This window comes from Zootoca vivipara, chromosome 4 (assembly GCF_965207765.1).
Source record: "Zootoca vivipara chromosome 4, rZooViv2.hap1.1, whole genome shotgun sequence".
In the NCBI taxonomy this organism is placed as follows: Eukaryota; Metazoa; Chordata; class Lepidosauria; order Squamata; family Lacertidae; genus Zootoca; species Zootoca vivipara.
The window spans coordinates 53,576,300-53,582,299 of record NC_142587.1 but is presented as its reverse complement, the minus strand read 5'-3'; positions in this window follow the sequence as shown (position 1 = coordinate 53,582,299).

Below are 6,000 nucleotides of genomic sequence, written 5' to 3'. Positions count from 1 at the left end.
GACCAAGTAGTTTTGAGGAAACCACCCGAATTGTTAAGCTTCTTTCAGGAAAACCCGAAAGTTGTTGAGTTGATGTCCCCCAGACGTCAATTCTGCCTGAAATCCCGGTAATGTCCGGGGAAATTCGGATGTATGGCAGCCCTATTATAATATTCTGATAACTGATTTATTTATTTATCACCAAGGATGAACTTCATAAGCTAAAAAAGTTCAACTGTATGAACTTGAACTAGTTTGTAAGAGTATGAACATTAGCTTGAACTAGCTTCTTTTGGAACTGGGTTAACGTGAGCTAGAGCTTGCTCCTTTTTAAAATGAACTTTCCAAGCATTGGTGAAGAGTTATTATACAATCTTAGTTCCCATGAAGCTACCAGGAAGCAAGCTAAGAATTGTCATTCAGTGGTGATCATCTGCATCCATTTTCACAGTCATCCTTTTAATAGTGTCACAAAGAGCTTTGTATTACAGAGGGAAGTACAGCAAGTGAGTTCTGCTTGCTATATAGACTTCATGCAGTCAATATCAATTTTACAGTGAAATGTCTCATATAACTGGCAGTTTTCTTGCTTGACCTTTACATCAGCAAGTCAGTTTCTTGATTTTATTGTTACTCTTTTGCCTCAAGTATAACAGCATATCTATCTATCTATCTGCCCAATTTGCAAGAAGGCAGAGTCAGGTTCTTTGTGAAACGGTGGGGGTGCCAGCATTGTAATAGTGTTTCCTTTTTCAAACCCTGGTAAATGCATTTATTATTATTTTTTATAAAAAACTTATTTAAGACCAGAGTTAAGGGTATCAAGTTAGCTCAAATCCACAAATCTGGGAAATTGAATAATGGCTCAACAGACTTGTCCCCGATCTATAACAATGTTGTGCAATGTCACAAATTGTGGTTGCTAACAACTTGCCCTCCATGCACCCACCCTTTTGCTTAGTCATTCAGGACCTTGAAACTGGCTCGGTAGCAGATGGGTTTTGTATGCAGTTTTGCATAACATTTGTTTATTATTTTCACTGGAAAACCGCATCACAAAATTTGGAGAAGTGCACATTTTGAAGGATAGCTGTATTTTGGTTCAAGAACTGAATAAAGTAGGTTGATGTACAACATGAAGGGAATTAATTTCTCCCTCATGCCTACCTCTAGGATAGCTGTGAGTAACCCCTCGTCTTTCAGATGTTGCAAGACCCCAGCAGCCCACCTGTTTTCAAGGACCACTGGGGTTGTAGTTGAGCAACATCTGGAAGGCTGTGGGTTCCCTCTGAACAGCTTGGGACCATCATGAGGGTACATCAAGTTTAGCTTTTCCCCGCACGAGCTTGTTTAAACATTAAGAAGCCCTTATTCTCAGTACATTTCAACAGTTCACTCATTGAGGAAAAATGAAGACTGTTAAAAAAATAACAAAGTTGCAGACCAGTTAAGGATATTTGTTTATTCAGTCACAACTATTTCAGACCGACCTTTCAGTATACAAATCCAGGGTTGCTTACAAATTTCCCATTGAAATATCCAGGCAGCTGCCATCTTTGTATTTCTACAGCTAATTTAACTCTCCTGATTTAACGCTCCACATTCCAAGCTGTTGGTGAGCCCAGTTGAAGGGGATTTTCCTCAGGTAGGCACAGCTGGGTCTGAAATCAATAACCTTTCAGCACCTGATGAAATCCTTTTTATTGCTGTTCTTAATCTGGTTTCAAATTGAAATAGTGCTCTGTTGAATTTGAATAGTAGTAGTAGATGATGATGATTATGATGGTTGGCAGTTTCTCTGGAAGCTCTTGGCCTGAACTTGCTTAAACTAAATGATTTTTTCAAGGCAGCTTACAGAGGCACAATAAAACACACAGTACAAATTGGTAGTTTTAACAAAGGCTTGATGGTGGTTCAGTGGGGTTTCCCTGTCTCCTCTCTTCTTCTGCAGCATTTTAACCCCCCCCCCAAAAAAAGCTGCTCTTGAGGGTGACGTCACATAACTGGAACTATGCTAGCTGGGGCTACAGCTTGTGATTTAATGCCGCACTTGTGTCTCCATGACTATGACAAGTTCCCTGTAAAGATTGTCTAAATTTAGCTTTACTTTTTTTAAAAAAAGGTTTTGTAGTCAGCTGTTATTATTTTGGGAGGTAGCCACTGATGGCTTTGTGCTAGCATAAAGCACTTCCTTCGTGCAACCAGTTTCCATTAATTCTCCCCGCAACATACACAGCCAGCCCCTGTGCCCCTGGAAAACTGCTGCTGAGGGCTGAGCCACCTTCTGCCGCTGCATGAATGAGATGTAGCACAGATGGCTGAAGCTGGTGGGGAGGAATCGGTCATAACGGGATGCCCTGCCTGCCTTGTATGAGCAGAAAGTGTGGGGGTCTTTGGCCCTGCAGATGTTGAACTTCATTCAGATCCCGCCATCCCTGACCACCAGCCAAGCTTGCTGGGGCGGATGGGAGTTGTCGTTCAGCAACTCCTCCTTTTAAATATATGCTGAAGAAGTTTTGAGAACACAACTTCAAAAAGTCAATGAGACCTACAAATCAAAGCGACTTTCGAAGGGCCAAAGGTTCCCCACACCTGCACTACTGCAAAGCCATCATGGTACACAACTATTAGGTTCCAGGCCAAAGGTTGGTTCAGATGTGTGACTTTCTGCCATTTTCCTCTCGTGCATGTTATGATTAATCTGGGCAATACAATGTGTGAGTTAGGTGCTTAAGTTATTCAGTCCATTTTGGCATACATTTTCATTATCAGCAAAGCCTAGAATGTTAGAGGGGAAGTCATTTTTACATAAACTTGTTGGGTGGGTGTGAACGCATGATGTGCATGCCTTGACTTTGTATAATTGAGGTTTATTCCAAGGATGGTTGCTGTCACTTGCCAACTTTGAACAGGAGATGGCAGCAGACTCTTGCACACTGTCTGCAGCATTAGCCCGGTGCTTATTCCATGCTGTTAACTAAATCAAAAGGAAAGAGGTATTAAATCACAAACAGAGAATTAATTCATGAAATTGGCAATTAAGCAGGCTTCATGTAAAAGCAAAGCCATAATCACATTTAACAATGCAGTATCCAAAATTAGAAGTCCCAGGTATGACTTTCTGAGCCTTCTGAATTAGATTTAATGACTTTTAAACATAGCATGTTGCCTTTAGGAAAGCAGGACATAAAAACGGAGAGAATCAGAGGATGAACGATAGGGCTCTGTTTTAGTCTGCGGTATTTCTAAATGATTCAAAACGACTTCACAGAATCGTGGTCCAACCCTCTGCAGTGTAGGAATCTTTTGCCCAACCCCATGACCAAGGGATGAAGAGTCTCATGCTCTTGGAAGATAGAGCAGTGTGTGCCCTGGAACCCGTCTTGTGCCACATTACCTGCCCTGCTGCCCTCAGGTGTTGTGGTGGACATAGTCTCATTGCCAGTGCTGATAACAGTTGGCAGCCTGGTCAGCATTTACACAGGGCAGGCAGCACTCTTCAACTCAGGTCCTGTCAGTAGATTCATTACAGTAGATTCCTCGCCACAGGCACCCAGTAGCTATCTTAGGTAATCATTTTTTATGAATCGGGGAGTTACACATAAGTGCACTCTGAACACGATAGTCCTCGGTCCAACCACAGAATGTCCAGTCTATGAAAAATAATACCAGAGGGGAGTTAATGCTCTCAAGTTAAATAGTTTACCTTCCCAGTTAAGGAAGCATGACTACTTAGTGGGGTAAAAAATAGTATCAGCTGACATCGATCTCTTCCGGAAGAAAAATAAACCTTGCCCCATTGTTGCCTGCTTGCTAATGTTAGCTCACTAAATGTATCATTTCAAACCACCCATTTCATCTGCTGTTAAGGCGAGTTTAAGGATATCAAAAAGTGACGTTCAAAGGAAAAACACAGTTGTGTGGTATTAAATCTTGCAGGGCATAATTCTGTTATGAAACTGACTGGTTCCTTAACCCCCCCAAAGTTCCAACTGGATACCCCTTTATTAATCATAATGACTATTGTGTTAATGTATGTATAGCCCCGAAGAGTTCTGCATGTGTGTTTTGCTGAGTGAAATGCCAAAATAAAGTGTCTGGAGACTGACTCAGAAATGTAATGTAGATAATATGAAAAATACTCAGAATTATAAACTCACTCATTTCGCTAAATGCTTATCAATCGTTGTATTCCCTTTCTGTAAGAAAAGTACCACATTTACATCCATCTCCCTCTCTCTCTCACACACACTTATACAAAATGTCAATAAAATCCATACTGTTCTGACAGTATGCTCTTACCAAACAGTGATGCTATCATATTCATCAATATACATGGTATATCTGTTTTTCATACATTCCATCAACAGGAGCCATTTACTTATAAATTTTGTCTTCTACCCCACAATTGAAACAACACTCTTAGTTTCTGCATTTCTGCCACTTTCCAGATTTTAACTAGCCATTCTTTAATTGTCAGTTGTAGCTCTTCCATTTTTTTGGATTCTAACCAACGGGCAGCAACATTTAACTATTAAGACTGCCTGGGTTTTTACTCACTTCTCCACATAGAATTCCAAAGTGTCGACGTTGCTGAGCTCCAGCTTTCTGTTACATCACATGGGTTATTTTCACATGCTGAAATTTATTTCTTCATGACATCCCCTTGTTTAGAATTTTGATAGCCAAACAGATGTAACGTGTGTGTGAGCTTTATTAATTTGAGAAAACAAAATTAAGCTTATACTCCTCCATCTGGCATTGAGCAAATAAATACTGTTCAATGTTAATCTGTGTTTTCTTTTGCAGATTTAGCATGAGTGATGTTAATTTTGATTACATTAGGAGTAAGCCAATAAAGTGGAGTGAGAAGCTTTGGAGTTCATTACAAAGGTTTCATTCATTTCAAATGCAACCCAAGGCAATATGTAAAGAATTCTTCTAGCGCAGCTCTTGTGTAGGTGTGTTGTCATAATATGGGGTAGGGGTTCAAGGTTTGGAGATTACTATAGGCATACAGCAAGAATCTTCCCATAGGGATTCTATTTGAGTAATGACTTTGATCATAGAATAATTATGTGAAAATCCTATACCACATTGTGCTACATTAAATATTGAATTAAGGAGATAGCTTCTTTCTTTCTTTCTCTTTCTTTCTTTCTTTCTTTCTTTCTTTCTTTCTTTCTTTCTTTCTTTCTTTCTTTCTTTCTTTCTTTCTTTCTTTCTAGACCACCCTTTGGAGAACTCATAAATATTTGCTCTTTGATATGACTTAATCTTTCTCTCAGTTAGATTTATTGGGAGTGTGTGATCCCACAGGTACAATTGGTTCAGCATCTGTGAGAGCACCCCCAGGGACAATTGGAACTGCTGGTGATGAGCTTTAAAGTCCCAAAAGGCTGGGGACCAGAATCACTTCCCACAATAGGAATTCCTTGGTGTTGCTCAGATATTACTCTTCTACTCTTGGCTGTAAATAGAGTTTTAAAAAATGGCTGTTCCACATTGTTTAGGGAAGTTTTAAATGTTTGATGTTTTATTGTATTTTTAATATTTTGTTGGAAGTTGCCCAGGTGGCTGGGGTATAAAGAAATTACTACTACAACTACTACTACTACTATTACTGCACTTGATAATGTACAACATTTCTGTTAATAGCCAGGGTGACCTCTTAAACATCACCAAAAAGGAGAGACAGCTGCATAAAACTTACATGTGAAGATTTATATGTATGTATGTTTACTTATTTTATAAAATTTATACACTGCTTGATTGTAAGAAACATTGAAGTGGTTAACAAAAAGATAAAGCAATAAAATCAAGAAAAATCCACAGCTGTACTTAAAAACAGACAAAAGTTAAAATACTAAAACAGGTTAAAATTAGTATAGATATGGGATTTTGAAATACAGTGGTACCTTGGTTTAAGAACAGCTTAGTTTATGAACAACTTGGATTAAGAACACTGCAAACCCGGAATTAGGTGTTTTGGTTTGTGAACTTTGCCTTGGAAGCAGAACA